General features: G+C 47.2%; 1 protein-coding gene across 2 annotated transcripts in view; it reads left to right on the top strand.

Moving 5' to 3' along the window:
• The window catches only part of PRKCE (protein kinase C epsilon), a 469,050-nt gene that overhangs the window by 97,743 nt on the left and 353,022 nt on the right, over positions 1-18,285 (top strand). The window lies entirely within an intron of this gene.

The raw sequence follows: 18,285 nt of genomic DNA on the forward strand, positions 1-18,285 counted from the left end.
CTCTTTCCCCTGCCGTCCTCTCTAGATGATTCATTCCTCATCGATTTCCCCGCTTCGCTGCGTCTCAGCATTTGGATTCTGTAATACTCAATCTAAAGCATGATTCTCCCTTGATAACACCTCCTCATGCTCCTTCAGGTATCAGCCCCCCTCCCGCTAGTCCTCCCCTGTCTCTTTTGCTGCCTGCCTGCCCAGACTCTGTGCGGCCTAGAGCCAGGAAGGACCTAAGAGACCATGTAGTTTGATCTACTCATTTCATCGGTGAAGAGAAAGGCCATCGATAGGGTCTCTTTCATGGTCGGGGGACAAGTTATACAACCTGTTGAAAGAATCCCAAACTGCTGTGAACAGATAGGGAGCTTTGTGGATTGTTTGTTTTGGTGGCTATTTTCCTGCACGCCTGGGATTTCTCTATTTAGATCTGAAATCCTTTTACTTAATTAGCTCTATTCTCTCCCTATACTCCCCATAGACTCTCAGAACTAGAAGGAAACTTTGAGATCATGACGGGTGACCCCCTTCAGAGCAAATACTTTAGATGATCATTTAAATCATTCTTATCATTCTCCAGAAAGGCTTAGAGACACCCACTATTGCACTGAGGTCAGTGTTTCAATGACAGTACCCCAGCAGTTCTTGTTATTGGTGAATCTTTGGAGGAACCAAGAGCCCTTCACACCAAGACTAGTCGTCTTTATCTGTTTTTTAAATACTGATCTTCTTATTTTGAATTTCTCAAGGCAAAGCTCACTTGTATGAACATTGATAGATGAAACTGTTGACCCACTTAACATTACGATTGTGCGATACAAGATGGGTGAAATTCTAATTGACTTGAGGAAATTCAAACACGTGTTTTAATAAGAGCCTGTAAATGAAGGCAGATTTTAGTTCAAAGAATGAATTGATTATGGGAATAAAAGCCCAAATAGGATCTATTTATAAGGAATAATTCATTGATCATCTGCTGACTGGTTTCTGTTGCAATGAGCGTTCAGCCTTTAGGTATGACTGTATGTATGCCTGTGCATGAAAGTTACTATCTGCAGCTCAGATATGTGTAACGTGACGGTCATGGCCCTGAAACCCAACAGGGAAATTCAGGTCAGAGGCTGAGTGAAAGAGGTGGGTGACAGCAGGTTTCAACTCTCCAAATTTCTCTTTATCCATTTCCTGTTTACTGTAAAAAATTGAGGAAAAATTCAGCCGTTCATTTAATAAGCCCACTTAGAAATAAATTCAAATTATTACTTCCATGCCCGAGGCGAAAAGTAAAGGGTAATAATAACCCTTTACCTTTGGAGTAGAAAGAAATTGCCATCTGTTCTGTTGGAGATGAATCAGACTATGTTAAATAATAAACATCAAAATTGTATATAAAAAATATTTATAATTCCTTCCTTTATTCTTTGTGATCCTGTTCTTACATCTTGCAAAATGATTTGACTTGAATAGCTTAGAAAGACAGCGGCATCTTTCGGCATCTTTTGGATCTCTCTTTGCCATCAGGAGCAAGAGTCCCGAAGAACCTGGACCCCACTTGAGCTACAAACCTTCCTTCCTGGGGTCTTGGCCTGGGGCACTGCTGGAGGGCAGACCTCCAACACCCACCTATTGACATGGAACTTGTTCTCTGCAAATCTTCAAGCCCAGATGGAAGAAATGTTTTATCCTGAATATGTTCTTAAGCCATGTATAACTTTAAAAGAAATTTAGCCATGTGCTTCTCATTAATTGTTACTTAATTCTTCAGTGTTTTCGTCTTTCTTTTTTTTTTTTTTTTTAAGAAGTCACATGAAGCGTAAGCCTGGAAATCAAGCTTTCTGAAGAGGTTTCATTGACTACTAAAACAAGATTTATTGAAACGTGCAACTAAGGGCTAGATTGGGTTCTCAGGTGTGACCTGTGGATAGAATGCTGAGGCAATGCTTCATTTGAACTGGCGCGTCAATACCACAGTGTAACCAGCTCCAAAGTGGCCTCATTCTCAAACTCTACTCCTTCCCTACAGAGCGACTGTGCTGTGTAACAATACCTTTTGTGGTTTGCTTCCAAGGGTCTTCATTCAATACCACGTATTTCTCTGCACAGGGTGGCCCTCCCTTCTAGACTTTTCTTGTTCCTCTTCCCTTTCCCTTTCATTTGGGGTAAATATCTCATGAAAAGAGGTCAAGTATCTTGGCTGAAGTTTTGATGGTGCTGGAAATAGAACTCTGGATCATTGACCCCCACACCCTAGGCCCAAAGATGAGACCACCCAGCCGCATCCTGGGCTGCCCCCAGAGCTGCTTCCCAGAACTGGGCTCTTGGCAGAGTTTGCCTTTGAGAACACAGAGCATTACAGCACAGAAGGAGATTTCCCCTTTATTCTGCCACCCTCCCTCCTCTCACATCCAGCCAGAAGAGCTAGTCTTGACCAAGTTTAGGAGAAGGGAATTACATTGGGTAAATATGGGTAGCAGAAGGAACTAAGAACGTTATTGCAATGAACTTGAAAGTCCAGGAGTTGGTTTCCTGACCACTCACCCCTACCTCGAGGCAGCAACTAGGAAACTTAGATACTGGAAATCAGAGAGAATCTTTCAGGACTCTGGCAAGCATAGCAGTTCCCTTGTGTTGCTGGCAGGTACCCAAGTTTATCTGTGTTTATGGGGATTTGCAGCGTTGAGCTGCAGTGGATGGAAGTGTGTAGATTTGCAGACTTCATAGCCAATTAAGGTTCCTGCTCATCCAAAAATTTTAGGGCAAGATAATCAACTGGGGGAAGGAAAAGATGAGGTTGGTTATAATATGAAGGACTTACACCAAAGTCCTGTTACCTTTTTGGTTCAGGGTGCTGTGTAGATCTCGTGTCGATTCTAAAGGAATTCTTGAATGAGAGGCCAATCTAGCACCTTTTTATTTAGCAAGAGAGACAGTCTTGTGGCCACTTATAGGTTGTTTTCACTCCCTTCTTTTTCTCCAGACTGCAGACCTTCTATTTTACTTTGAATATGATCAGAGAAATTCCTAGAGAATTAATGGTGATACAGAAAAGGGCAGAGACGAAGTAGTGAGAGAAGTCTGATAAATCATAGTAAGACAGAAAAAGAGTCTGAGGTGTAACCGCTTCACCCCCAATAATAAATCTTAATGGTGGAATTTCAGACCCTCAGAGAGACTAACGGATGGGGGTTTGGTTAGGGCTAACAGCATTTCCTGAGCCCCTTGAATCATACTTCCTAGGTGCCCCTTCCACTTACATTCAAGTTCCTAGTGACGGGACAAAAGTAAAGTCTGACTTCCTCAGAGTAAATCTAGGGGAACGGCATGGCCCTGACCCACTTTGGGCTTTCTGTTTGCCTCCCATGGAGGTGTACTTTTTACTTTGAAGGGCTCTGCACAAACAATTATCACAAAAATAAGATGGAGGCAATAGTTTTCTCCTGTGGAAGGAAGGTGGAAAGGAATTAGCCCCACCTCCTGACTCAATCCATTGATGCTCTTTGTGATTGTTTAAAAGAAAAAGGAACAAGAAAGTAGAAAGTATGAACAACCGTGTCTCTTTTAATCAACTTCTTAACGGGCATTTTGAAGCACTTTCAGAATGTGGGCGTGTTGATGTCAGAAATATGTATAGTCTCAGCTTCCTTGTTCTTCTTATCTGCAAGTCTTGGTCTTCCTGCGTCTTCTCATTCTGAGGGCATTTTAAGTAGAAAAAGAGTACGTAATCAACCAAGTTCATATTGCAGAGAAGGTTTACTTACCCAGGAAGATTGTGGCAGAGTCTGTGTACTGCTGAGGGCTATACCTACAGAAGCATTTTACAATCCAGCACACTCAAACTACTGGGCCATACTTTTTCTGTAATCATTGTTCTCAGGTTCTATTGCGCATCAAAGAAACAGCCTGACAAAGAATGTGCTTTCCCTCTCAGCAGAATTTCTGTTGACTTGCTGTTCACCTGGGAAGGATCCATGAGTTGGATTCCTTACTGCGTGGTTTTACTGAAGGAAGACTTAGAGCTTTATTTTATGAGGTCAGGATATCTCTTGGGCCTCCTTTCAAGATGTCACAGGTGTTTACTTCCCGGAACATAGTGAACCAAGAGATAGAAAGCATTGATGGAAATAGGGCATCCATGCAAAAATACCCCAAAGAGCAATATTTCCTTGAGCCTGATATCAAGGAAATATGTTGAAACTGAGAGGTGAGTCTCCAGAATCTTCCTGGAGAGGGGCTATTCTTTGGCAGTGGGGCCAGTGCCCTGGTGGGAAGCAAAAACACTGGCCTGGCCTTGTGGATGGTTACCCAAACCCAGACGTCTGAGACCATGGAGAAGCAACTGTGAGATGGCTGAGCTTTTCATACTTTATTCATCCGATATTTTCTGGTTGGTAGACATGACCTCCGAGGAAATTTGATAATTTTGTTAAGTCAAAAAAAGTCAAAGCAATGAAAGAACCTCAAAAAGCAGTCCCATTGCTAATTGCACATTGTGGGAGTGCTTTTTTTTCCTTGGTCCTATCCTGGACTAGCTCTAATTATCTGCAAAGACATCTGATTAACTCCAAATGACATGATCTATATATGAGTCCCATGGGGATGGGTTTTGGAAGGAACAGTTCCGAACAATATCGCATTTCATTAGTTGGGTCCCTTCTTTCATGGCACTATCCAATTAGGGTGAGAAATGAAAGACATTTTGGTGTTTTTCTTCCCTCCTTTTCCTTCCACAAAAGTTTAAATAACAGATAGTAGGCTAGACAGATAGGAGGATAGGGTAGAGTTAGAAAGGGACAGTCAGAGCTGGGAGATAATACTACATAGTTCTTTTCCTTCTTACCTGGAGCCCCACTGGAATAATGAGCCAAAGAAACGGGCAGGAGAATGGATGTCGAGCAATTATGCTATTTTCCCTCTCTGCTTATCCAAATCCTCTATGTCCGTCACATGCCAGGTGAAGGAAAACCCACCTACACCTCTAGTAATCTGTCCCTTCTCTGAATATCTGCAGCAATTATGATCTTGACCACGCAGTTTAACACAAGTTTTTCCCCTGTTTATGGACTGTTGTTTCTTATATCCAAATGCTCTGTGTCTACTTAGCAGTAGGGTCCTGGTGGCCTGAAGGTAATTGGACATCTTTCTATGTACACTTTGCCAGGACAGGTCTCAGCCACAGATATGTATTGATCATGTGATTGTTCTGCTCCGGATACATTCATTTCATCCAATCCCGGTTTCAGTGTTTGTTTGACAGATTCTGGGCAATTTTGACAGCAGAGCTAGGGGGCAAGATGTAAGTGATTTGTTCCCATTTGTCGGTGAATGGAGCAATCAAGCCAAATTTAAAAATCTCTAATCAGATTAGCTCATTTTTAATCCTCTGGAGTCTGGCTGCATTTGTTCTGTGTGGGAGCCAGCAAGGCCCAACTGGTGCCCTGCCTTCCTTTGTATACTCTCGACAAAGGTCTTTTCCTCCTCACCCACCTCACGCCTTAGAAACCGTGAGTCAAGCTGCGTGTCAAGGATGTTTTTTCTCCTTCCTCCTCGCAGGTACTTTTTAGTTGCCATTTTCTCTTTCTCCCCTTTTGTTAGATTTTACGGCTTCACAGTCAGGCTGCCGCCCCTTTGGAAGCACTGGGAGGAGTGTGTGCGTGTATGTGTACGTCTGCATTTGTGTCTGGCTGTGGGTGTCCCCGTGCACGTGTACAGAGAGGTATATACACATACACACACCTGTGTGCACACACGTGTGTGGGGGTCTGTGTGTGTATCTGAGTGTTGTGTGGGCACGTTCATGCACGATTGCTGGTGAGTAGCCACTGAGTGAGTGACACGGCATCTGAGTAGGACCTAGGTTCCTAAGAAAGAAAAAAAAAATAACTTTTTTTCATGCAGAGATTGTAGTTTATTTCTCACTGACACTAAGTTTGTTTAGCCTGTGAAAGAGAATTGTGGCGGGATTCTGTTTCCTGAGTTTGCAAGTTATTTTCTCGTCTATGGGCTTTACCCAGCATGCCTTGAGCATGAAATATGTATTCTGTGCTCACGTGTTTTGGTGTGCTTTGCTACGTGGGGTCATACCTAGGGCCTGGAATCAATCCCATAGAGATTGACCTGTGGATATTATTTAGTTTTCGCTAAATGCATGCTTGTCCCGGGAGCCTCAACTTCCAGCACCCTAGGCAAAAGAGTAGGAGGAGAGGGGGGGGACAGATAAAGCATGTACAGCCAATCTCCAGGGTTCCTTGCTCTCGTCGGGAACAGCAGGCACATGCGTGCCCCGTGCTCAGTCACTCACATCCACATCCCGGGGTGCCCAGGTGGGCATTGCTGCATAACCACCACAAAGGATTTGCAGTTCTGCAAGAGACAGGGCTATGAAACATTCTCCTTCTCTGTGCCAGCGGCTCTCCCTCCCCCCTCCCCGGTGGTTCTCGGATAGTAGATGCCAGGCATTGGCTTGGGGGTGCATTCCAACCCACTCTCAGGCAGGGACTGCTGTCCCAGTGTGATATTCTATTGCCCTCCGCCTCTGTGGAGTTGCTTCTCTTCCTTGGGGTCAAGTGCTGAGCAGTCAGCCACGAGCTGGAATGACTATACAGATAGATGCATCAGGAAGGTGAAAACCCTGCTTCCTCTGTCTGGAAAACACAACACTGCCTGTGGTTTTTTTTTATTTTAGGGACATGATGTCGTTTTTCTGTTTCCAGAGTATGAGTATTGCCTAAGCTTTTCACATTCACGTAGATTGTAGTGTTTGAGTTACATTCACATTCGCAGAGACTGTAGCATTTGAGATATATTCTGAGACATGAGACGTATGGCACCCCTTCGGCACTGTTGCTGGAGTGGGCCGAAGTATGCGTTACTGTTTTCCCAGCTGGCTGAAGATTGCTTTAGCTTCATACCTTCACAGGAGGACCCAACTGGCACAGCCATGGTCCCGCCCCCAAACCCACAAAAACACCCTGTGATTTAGGCAGGCCATAGTTATGGTTATCTTTACTGCATAGGTGGATGACGAAACTGAGACAGTGAGAAGTCCAAGGGCCAAGGTGCCAGCTCTCCAACCACACCCTCTCTCTTGACCTATAGGTCACCAGGACTGGCCCGATCTGCAGAAGATTATTTCTTCCTTCCTAAAAATCCAGGCTGCTTCTTGCCATGCAGAGACAATGAAATCCTTAACCAAGGGTGAAAGAGACCAATGAAATCAAAACAAACAAGGGCTTTTTTTTTCTCTCACACTTTTCTTAGGAAGTCATTAAGGAATTATTGAGCTGATTAATGTGGGTGGAAAATATTTAAGTTTGGTCATTGTTCAGGCTGGCCTTTTTGACACCAGTTAGGGATTGACCCTCAGAAAGCTCTTCCCTATTCTCTCCAAGTGTCCTTTTAGCTCTGGATTGCTCTGGGCTTGGATCAGGTGGCCCCCAAATTCAGTGATGATGAGGAACCATTGTGTTTAGGGGGGCCCATGAGGGGTGGGGGAGGTTGGTCATTTCAGACTTCCCCAGGCAGCCATTCTTTCTTGTCCTGTGTTTGGCAAACATGGAGGTGACCTAGAGGGATTTGGAAGCTAAAGGGAAAACACAGGGAAAGACTCAGGAAGAAGGTGAAGTGAAAAGGACTAAGCAGGATCTGTTTATATGGGGCCTGCATTAAGCAGATCCTTTTTCTGGCAGATGCTGCTGGCAGTGGGCTGGGGAAGAGCTTCTCAGACAGCTAATGAGAGGTTCCTTTACCCTGGTGCTGCCACCTCCCTCCCCAGGGAGATGAGGAACCTGGTGGCCCCAGGTTGACCTCTCCCCACAGTGGCTGTCTCCTCTGAGGCAAATACACAGCACAGCATGTGCTCTGCGGCCCAGGTTTTTCCTCCTTCTGAGAGCTGCCCTTTGTGACATGCAGTAAATCCTGGCCATCTTCCCCTTCCTCCTCCTTTGTTTTTTCTCAGAACTTTTGTTCCGGTTTTCCACTTGCCTGAGACACAAAGGAAGTGGACTGCTTCTATTGGGGTGATTCTCTGTGTGTTGTGGGGAGCTTCCCAGGACCAGGGGCAGGCAAGTTGTTCTTCTTCCTCTCTAGATGCCCCCAGCCCATTTCACTCCCTCCCCTAGAAACCTTTCCCTAGGGTCCCAAGTCTTGCACAGGCAGCTGGGAGCAGAGGGGAGGGAAGTGGAGCTAGAAAATTGTATGTGAACTCCAGCTTCCTGGCTGGCACCTCAGTTGTTGCCATGAAGACCAAACCACCGCCCCCTACCCTCCAAAAGCACACTGTAGGTGGGTGGAAGGGAGTGGAAGTGAAGGGCAACCTCTCCTCCTATCATTTCATTCTCCGAATGGCTCTTAGAAATGTGATTGTTCCCATTTGACAGAAGGAGAAACTGAGGCCTAGAGGGATTGAGCAGCTTATTCAACCAGGTTAAGCAGGTAGTCTGGGTAGTAGAGTCAGAATTAGCACCCAAACATGCTGGTGCCTAATTTAGTGCTTCTTCATAAAGCTGGAGAGCAAAGGAAAAGAGCGGGGAGTAAGAATAACTGAAGGAGAAAGGGAAACAGAGAATTATGGGAAAGAGAAAAGGGAAGTGGTGGGACCTGGAGAGTTTTAGGAACTGGTGAGGGATGTTCTCATGTCTGCCTCCAAGGGTCACAGTGAGAAGGAAATGCAGCAGCTACATCTACCAATAAATGCAGGTTTTGTTAACTTGCCCTGTTACCGTGTTTCCCCAAAAATAAGACCTAGCCAGACAATCAGTTCTAATGCATCTTTTGGAGCAGAAATTGATATAAGACCCGGTCTTATTTTACTATTATATAAGACTGGGTCTAATATAATATAATATAATACCCGATCTTACATTAATTTTTGCTCCAAAAGACGCATTAGAGCTGATTGTCCGGCTAGGTCTTATATTTGGGGATACATGGTATTTCTCAATCACTTTCACTAGTCAGAGAAAAAGTTTGTTGATCATCGTCTGGGTGCCCTGCCTGGTCCTGGGCTCTTTGGGGACTCTTGAGACTGTGGAGTGAGAGGCTCCTTCCTCAGTGAGCTTGCAGCCTATGCTGGACTAACATGCTTGGAAGGGTTAAGTAGGTAGCAAAAGGCTGTGGATTGAAGAAATGTGAGTTGAGCATCTGCCATGTGCTCAGCACCATTTGGAATCGAGTTGTGTGTTCTGAGGAATAGACTCTGAGTGAGGAAGGCAGTCAGGGAAGAGGAGCGTCTGAAGAAGTTGTCTCCTCCGTCCTTTGTGTAAGAAGGCGCTGAGAAGCGCTGCTGTCATGGCCCTGAGACCCTCTTCTGTCCCTGTGACCCTCTAGTGAGTGTCCCCTCTGCCAGGTGTTTAGAATTGAGCTAGCTTGAATGGAGCGGTGCTGGCAGGAGGCTGGGTGAGGTGTCTGGCCTGAATGTAACCCGGGAAGCCTTTCTGAAAGGGAGAAGTACTGTCACAATAGTCTTCACGTGGCTCCTCTGTCTCTTCCCCTTTGGGTTTCCTCAGGTACTGGCCGCATAGCCCCTGTGAGGGGATTTTCTGAGCAGGAACCTCACGCCCAGGGTGGGTCTTTCAACATCAAGAGTCCAAGGAGATCTGCCTTGGCTCTTATGACCCTCAGCCCTCCAACTCTGCCCTCTCATGGGTGAGCCAGGCGGAGAGGCTGTGCCACTGCCACCAGTAGTGGCCCCTGGAGAAGGGTGCCCAGGCTGCAGGAGGGTGGGCAATGAGGGCGTGGCAGGCAAAGGAGACCTGGATCCAGGCCTGCTGCTGGCCAGCTGTGTGACGCAGGTGACGATGATGATGAGGGCAGCAGTAGTCCCTGCTCACTGTGCCTGGCCTTGAACTATTACGGATACCAACTCAGCTGATGTTCACAGCCGCTGTATGAAGGGTGTGTTATTACGCTCAAGCAGATGAGTAAACAGGCTCAGAGAACTCATGGGCCCTGGGGTTGGGTGTGGGGAAGTGGGCACAGTTGGGATTCATGTCTTCCTGCCTCCCAAGACCTTGTGCTAATGATTAGGGCACACCACGTCCAGTTACGACCCCCCGCCCCCGCCTCGTTTTTCTCCCCTGTAAGATTAGGACTTGAAAGAACGGACTGCTCGGGCCCCTCTCAGCACCGTCATTCTAGCATTTTACAGAAGGGGTGTCCCCAAGGGTGCAAAGGCATTGGCCTTGGGAATGATGGTGCTTCAGAAGGGATGGGGAGGAGGGTACCCAAGTTGCTGAGCTCCTGCTTGCCCTGAGGCAGCCTAGGACGGGCTGGTTTCTCAGATCCTTTCTCCCCTATTTACCTGGAGCATGCCTGCCCTGTGGGGAGCACCCTGGGGCCTTTGTACCCGGAGCCATCATTTCCCAAGAAGGTGCACTGGGGTGCATGCCTGAGGCTCCTCCCCTGGTGGGCTGGGTCCTTATCCCTCCCGCTGAGCGCAGCTCACTAGTCAGAGCTGTCTGCTGCTGACACCCTGCAGCTACTGCTCACTGCCACATCAGGTTAGAAATAGAAATTGTCTGCCGGGCCCCAAGCCCTTCCATCTGCTCTGCTGCTGCTCATCTGGGGGCCCCACCTGTGCTGCCCTAGTTGGTGGGGCCCTCTCCTGGAGGGGCAAGAGGCTGGAGGAAGCCAGGGATGTGTCAGCCTGGGGGTTCCTGGGCCGGTCCTGGCGGGGATACGTTGGGATGACCGCCCGTGTGGTCAGGGCTGACAACTGGCTGTCAGCCTCCAGGCATCCTCTCTGTCAGCAGCTGGTCCATGAGCTCCTGGAAGGTGATGTGATGCCGGCCTGGCAGGGTGGCTCACTGTGCCATCTGCAGCTTCCAGCCTTCCACTGTGGAGGGGCTCTCTAAATGCATGTTGAACTGAGTTGTGAACAGCAGACGGGGCCAAATCACGGCAGGACTGGTAAAGGCAGCCTGGGCACAGCTTCAGAAATTGAGTGCCACTTCTTTCTCTTCATTGAATCCCTCCCTGACCCCAATCTCTCCTGTCTTTTTTCCATTGTGCCAAAGTACTCTGTGCCCCCTTTCTCCCCCCCATGATTATCTGCCTTGGGAGGGCTGAGTGTTAGGAGTTAGGCATGGATTTTTGTGTGACCCTGCAGAGCAGGGTGAGACAAGGCGTGGTGTTCCACCAAGGGGGTGTCCTGAAGCCACAGGCCCCAGGAGAGAGACAGGCTTTGGCCTCTGGGATGGTCGGCCTTCATCCCTGCCTCCTGACAGATGAATCAAGCCAGGACGCCCGGTCACCCTGCCTCTGACTCCCTCCCAGAGAAGCCTGCCCAGGCTGCTCGCCCCCAGAGCCAACGGCCCCTTTCCATGTGCCTCTGAGCACTGGCCCTGCTCCTGCCGTTCCTCAGGCTGCCTCCAAGTCCACGGATTCACGGTGACACAAGCACAGAGACACGGTCCCAGCAGGGTGTGGTGAAGGAAGTTGTTTTTATTAATGGTAAACAGGATAGTCAAACAACAATGACAGTGTAGACACTTCTCTGTTATTTACAAGTGGATTCATCTGCATTCTGGATAATCCACAGCTTTTTCCTCCCCAGATGGGCTTGGTTACCAAGTGGGGTTAGCAGTAAGGCAGAAACTAAGATTTATTGAGACTGTCTTATGTGCCAGGCCTTGTGACAGGCACTGGATCCACATTCCTTCGTGTCATTGTCGCCATGTTTTTATCCCTTTTGCTCATGAGGAACTAAGCCTTGTGGACTTTAAATAAGTTGCTCCATGGTTAAAAAGGGTCCTAACCAAGCTCCTGACAGGTCTGTTTTGCTCCAATGGTTGCTGTCTTCCTGCTCTGGAAAGTGTACGTGTAGACCCGTGCACATGTGTACGTGAGGGCAGACATGTGGAAAGACAGCCTCCATGTGGACTGTCTACCCTCACCCTCATGCAGTGCTCATGGAATGTGAGGTCCTGGAGTTCCTCCACCAGCAAGTTTATTCATACCGCTGGAAGTTTCTGGGGGATTTGAAATCAAAGTGGCCCCAAACATTTCCATGTGGTTGTCGTTTTCCAGTTGGTTTCACTCCTGCCTATGACTTTGGAAAGGGGGTGCTGAAACTATTATAGATTGGGACATGGAGGGTCAAAGAAGGAAATAAATCCAGAATCTGACCCCTCCTCTGCATTTCCACCATCCCGGGCTGAGCCTCTGCCATCTCCTGCCAGGCTAATTGCAGTGGTCTTCTGATTGGTCTCTCTTCTTCCATCCTTGCCCTCCCCCCACCCCCGTCCCAGCCAAAATAATTTTCACATGATGTTATTCCTGTGCTTGGAAGCCCACAGTGGGTCCTCATTATGGGTGAAAACCAAAATCCTTACAGCAGCCTACAGGCTGCTCTCACCTCTGATTTCATTTTGTGTTTTTCTCTCCCAACTCATTCCACTGGCCTTGCTGTTCCTAGAACAGGTCAGGCACTTCCCTGGATTTTCACTGGCCATTCTCTTTGCCTGGATCCCTTCTGATATCTGAACCTCTCCTCGTAAGTCTTTGCTCCAGTGACCCCATAAGAGGCATACTTTGAATATCCCCTCCTCACTCCTTATTCTCTTCACCCGGCTCTATCTATTCTTTTGTCCAAAGTACTTACCACGTTCTAAATGTATAATTAACTTTATTTACAGCTAGCATGCAGACTCTACTAGGACAGTCATTTTTTCCCCCCTCTTCTGTTCACTGATACATCGCAAGTACCTAGAAAAGTGCCTGGCACATAGTAGGCACTTCAATAAATGTTTGATGAATGAATGAAATCACATATCAGGTCAGTGAGGGACTCATGACGGGAACCTGGTGTTTTGCTCCCAAGATAAGAATTTCCCCCAACCCCAAGTGTTTTATGTTAGAAGAAAAGAATTTTATTTTTGGAGATAAATCAAAACTTAACATGAGCATAGAAAGCAGCAAAAGAGCACCACATGTACTGTGCATGAAATATGTACCAGGTACTGTGCATGTATTAGCTCATGCTGTCTGCATCTTTCCTTGGAGGAAAGTGAGACTCAAGGAAAATAAGTGATGTGCCTATGGCCTCAGCTAGTCAGAGATCGAGCTGGATTTAACCTCAGGTCTGTGTGGCCTCAAAGCCTCTTTCCTATACCTCCTTGGAGGAAACAGCACTGATAACCAAGCTGTTTGCCCCTCATGTTCCTGCCAGCTGCGTGGAGAACCAGACTTGATGCTGAGCTCACCTTGTCTGGGTCTTCTTCCCCTCCCCCAATGTCATGTGGACTGGCCCCCTGCCTCTTCCTCCTTTCCTGTGAGGTCTTGGGTGGCTATGACCGCATCCATGTGGACACTTATTAGATTCTGGTGCTTGCCCATTGTTGCAGCCAAAGTAAGCCAGGAGGTTGCAGAAAAGCTACTGCAGGGTCTGGCTACTCACTACGCAGGGTTTGGCCCTCCCTTCTCCAGTCAAGCTTTGTCGTTGGTTCCGTGAAGGGAGCCTGCCGGGGAGCATGGTCAAGACCAACTTACTGTCTCCTCCTGCAGCCTCCTCACCAACACGTCCCCCATGCTGGTGTTCTGAGCTGTTGAGAAGCAGCATGAAAGTCTTCCTAGATGAGTAGACACCGTGCATGTTAGAAGTCCTAACTATCCAGATCATGTTGGGTGAGGGTCACGGGAGATCCAGTGAAAGGTGAACTCATTCTTTGCACTCAGGGAATTTCTGTTCTACTTATGGAGATTAGATCCACACTATAAAATGATTCCAAATCCACAAAGCAGGAACATACATATAATCCATGAGCTGTGTGCTATGGATGTTTCCTCGATTGGTATTTTGGAAGTGAAGAGGGCTATATGCATACCAGGTGTTCTTAAACGTCCTGAGAAAAGTGTGGCCACTGGCCAACTGAGGGTCAGTATTCACATAGGGTAAGGGGCACCACCTAAGTATAGGGGTGTGATAGAAGTAGCATCATCATTGAATCTGAAGGGCCAGGATATACCAAGGTAGACCCTGGGTTCTGGTAGCTTACCTTCATTGATGGTAGATATCCATTTTGCTCGGATTGGCCAGGAAAAACCCTCCCAGAGACTACGAAGAGGGGAATGAGTAGGAACATTGAGTACCCCTTTCAGGACACGGGGTTCCAATGAAGCGAAGGCTGTGGAAGTTTCCATGGAGACAGGAAGGCCTCACTTAGGCTTTGTGTGATAATGTAAGGGCATTTCTCGTCCCTGCCGGCTCGCAGGTACCAAGGGACCCAAGCTGCTTCACTTCCCTCAGCCTCAGATCCTCGTGGACTGTGGGGAAAGTTACCAGGGTTATAACAGAACCCAGGAGGACTCAAGTCGTTCCTCTTGCAACTCTTGGATTTCATTTACCACCGGAGTGTTATAGAGTTATAATTCTGTCTTCCAAGACGTTAATTAAACAATGAATTCAGCCCCTAATAAAGGACGGAATAGTGAAGCTTCTGAGAAGAGACAATCTGATGGAGACCTCAGCCCTCCTCAAGGCCCAGTTCCAACCTCCCCACACACTGGTGCCCTTCTCCTAGAAGACGTTCTTTCTTGACCCCCAGGCCCATAGTACTCAAACTCCTTATTCTCTGAGCCATTCCTTTGGCATGTTCCTTGAGGTTGGACCAGATGTCATCATCATCTGATGATGACTTACAAGCTTTGGCACTTGTACTCACACATGTTCAATAAATTCCCGTGGACTTGAGCGGAACAGAAACTGCGACTGCCCACTGAAGAGCATCAATAAGCAGGAACTTGGAGTTGAAAGGATGAAGGGTGACTTTTCTCGCGGCGCCAAATAAACTGCCCACATCTAGAATCTCATCCACATTATGTCGCTGGCTTTTCCTCAGGGGACTTCAATCTGAACTCCAGCACCAAGCTTGGTATGTTCCAGTAGGTGGTGCGTTTGCAAACTTCTTTGCTTTTACTCAAGACCTGCCTGTGAGAACTGTTAATGCAGATGATCTAATCAAAACCACACATGAGGCTTTAATGAAGCTCCTCTGCCAGCTGCTCTCCCCATTGCACTCTGATTATGTTTAAAGAAGCCCAATTATGGTTCCAGGGCCTGGGAGAAAACTGGCTAGAGGAGGCCAGCCTCACAGAGCTGGACATCCCCACGGGCCTTATTTCATAGATGGTTCCAGTTCTTTCATGGACCAGAGTCTCCAAGCAAAGTCCTCTCAGAAGCCCAGAATGCCAACCCTTCTGCCTGAAGATCTCGTCTATGAGAAAGACCCAGCCTTCATATGAAAATTTTCGTTTTATGAGACGGAACTCAGGAGCCCTTAGGAGCAGCATGGCCCAGTGAGAAGAAAGCAGGTCTCGTGACAGGAAAGAACGCCGGGGCTTCTGAGTGCTGTGTAGTTAACCCTCTTTCTCGATGTGGGCACTGGTCACACAGGTGCTGTCACTTTGTGCACTTTTCCATGAGTATGTTCCGCTACCAGCCAAAGTTAAGAAGAGGAGAAAATCAGCAGGAGAATAATAAACGTAAATTCAGGGTAGTGCCTCGTCAGGGGTGAGGGAAGGCAGGAGGATGGCATCAGAGAGCAGTGCCCTGGCAGCTTCAAGGCTTATCTGTTTCACTTTTTAGGTAGAATATTAGGTTCATTAGCATTTTTCTTCTCGTTATGCTTCATAGCTCACATAACTCACACATGTATTATAAATATCCTTTTATATGGGTCTGATATCAGGTGATAAGCTACGTGAGGGCATAGAAAAAAAGATCCTGCCGGTTCTATGGTCAAAAAGACCAGGGTTTGAATCTCGCCCTGCCACTTACTGGGTCTTAGATGAATAACATAAGCTCCCAGGGCCTCGGTTTGCTCATCTGCCCAATGGGGGTGCAAGCCACAGTTAATACATCAGTTGACATTTGAGGTCTGTATTACAAAGCAAAGTCTAGGGTGCGATGGGAACATAAAGCTGTAGAACTGAACCTCGTTGCAGAGGAGTGGGGTGAGAGTGGGGTGGCCAGGGAAAACCTGGAGAAGGGAATGTTTGAGCTGCATGTTGATAGAAGGCTCATTCTCAGTAGGCGGAGTCAGTGCTTGGACTTATCTCCCCTCGCACTCTCATACCAGGTCCTGTCGGGAATATGAGAGAAGTGTTCCAGAGAAGCGTGGAATTTCAGAGCCTCAGAGGACTTCAGAGCACATTATGTAACTCACCGTCTCCTGCCCTCACTCTTCCTAGATTTTGCCAGTGAAGAAAATGAAGCCCAAAAGATAATGTGACTTGCTTGGGTCTTAGCTGATGAGCAACAGCAGTGGGACTGGAACACATCGCCCCGTTTGCCCCTATTATGTGTCAGACACACTTCTAGAGCTCTCCATGCTTGATATCAATCTTCAATAACAACTCTATGCTATCACTACTATTATTAGTCTTGTTTACAGATGAGGAAACTGATGTCCAGAGAGGTTGAGTAACTCCGTTAAGGTCACACAGCTCAGGGTAGAGTCAGCACTTGAACCCAATCTGATTGCAGAGCCCCCACATTCCTAATTACTACCCTGCACTTCCTTCTACCAGAACCTTGGTTTGTAGTATTTCTGCTGAACAGTGACATTTTCCCTGCTCTCACGGAGCTAGGTCTTTCTGGAGAGAAAGGAGAGTAATACAACACAGATGAGAAAACCAAGCTGAGCAGACCGTCGGCTTTGGGAGTAAGGCAGTTCGTCTCTAGGGCTTTGTTTTCTTCACTGGCAACATTGAGGGAAAGCGAGGGTGGGTTATACAATATTCTCTGAAGTCCGCTGGCTGGTAAGTGGAGTTCAGACCAGTTGCTGGTGACAGTCACCAGGTAGAGGAGCTCAGACCTTGTCCTGAGGCAGTGGGGAGCCAGTGTGAGGTTTTGGAGAAGAAAGTATTGCTTTAGGAAGGTAGAACCTGAGAGGCTTTTATCTTCCTCCTAAGTTTATCTGGAGACTGACCTCCCAAGAAGACGTGCCTGGCTGCTTAGGTCCGTGGAATTTGTGCTCTGGGAGTCCCTGACAGGGAGACTCACTGAGCTTGGTCACATTCATTTCCCTTTTCACATAAGGAAGATTGAGCCATAGTTTGGAATTCTAGCAAGTTCTTACTCCTGACTGGAGCCCCCTCTTTGAGATAGTACCTCTGCTTTCACTCAATACCCCCCCACCCCCATTTATTCCCAGCATTCCTGCCCATCCCCTGCAGAGAGACCCAGGGATCCTGGATGGGATATCATCGTTGATGTTAGTGGATGTTCTCCTAAGTCGGTGCATTAGCTCAAGCTAACCTCTATTTCAGTCTTATGGGGAAATTCATATAGAAATGTTCTCCTTTGTTTCAGTCTCAGAAGAATGTTTGTTTTCCCCTTTTAATGGCCCTCCCCTCTATTTGCATAATGGTGAGAAAACAATACTGCCACCTAGTGGGAGTCCAGTATGTGACCTTCAGAGCTCCTCCTCCTGACCCTGGTACATTATTTCTATGATTAATGTTTAAACTAATGAGTAGTTCTGAGTGCAGTGTATGGCTCCAGCTGGATTTTCTGGTCCCCTTTCCACTCACTTAAACCTTGCAGTTGCAAGCGTCAGTGGGGCTGTTTTGCATACACCAGACAGAACCTTTGAAACAGGTGCAGGGAGCTCTACCTACAGTCTAATGAGGTAGGTATCTGTATCCCAATTACAAACGAGGAAATCAAGGCTCAGGAAGGTTAAGTATCTTGGTCCTGTTTTGAGCAGCTAGCACGTACCCAAACCATGTAGTAAGCCTCCTAGGTAGTATGTGGATTAGAGCCTGTTTTCCTCTAAAAGTGTACTATCCAGACACAGTGGCACAGTGTTGTCAGGTCCTGGCTATCTTGCAAAGGCAGGAGACCTTTGTGCCCCGATATAGTTCAGCAGGAGTGCCTGGATAGAAGAGGTGAGTCTGGAGCTGGGATTTGGAAGGTTGCACGGGAGGAGAATATGTGGTGGATGCAGGCACGCAGGTAGCACAGGAATGGGAGTATCAAGAAAAGGCTGCCGGTCCAGAGCTGGGCCTGGTATTACGCTTGGAGTTCCAGCAGACAGAGTACCTGAGAGCTAGATTGGGGTGCCAGGGCGTTCCCATGTCTACCCCCATGTAACATTTGTAAATTGGTAACTAAGACATGCTTGATGGAAGAAATTGAAACAATGCAGAAGTACATTAAAAAAAAAAAATCTCCCTCCAGCCTCATCCTCCACAAGAAAACGGGATTAATAGTTAAATAAAAGTTTGGGGTATATGTTTCCAGAAGATGTCCTATGCCTGTAAAATTAAATAGATAAATATGTCCATTCATATATACAT

This window comes from Rhinolophus sinicus, linkage group LG05 (genome assembly GCF_036562045.2).
Source record: "Rhinolophus sinicus isolate RSC01 linkage group LG05, ASM3656204v1, whole genome shotgun sequence".
NCBI lineage: Eukaryota > Metazoa > Chordata > Mammalia > Chiroptera > Rhinolophidae > Rhinolophus > Rhinolophus sinicus.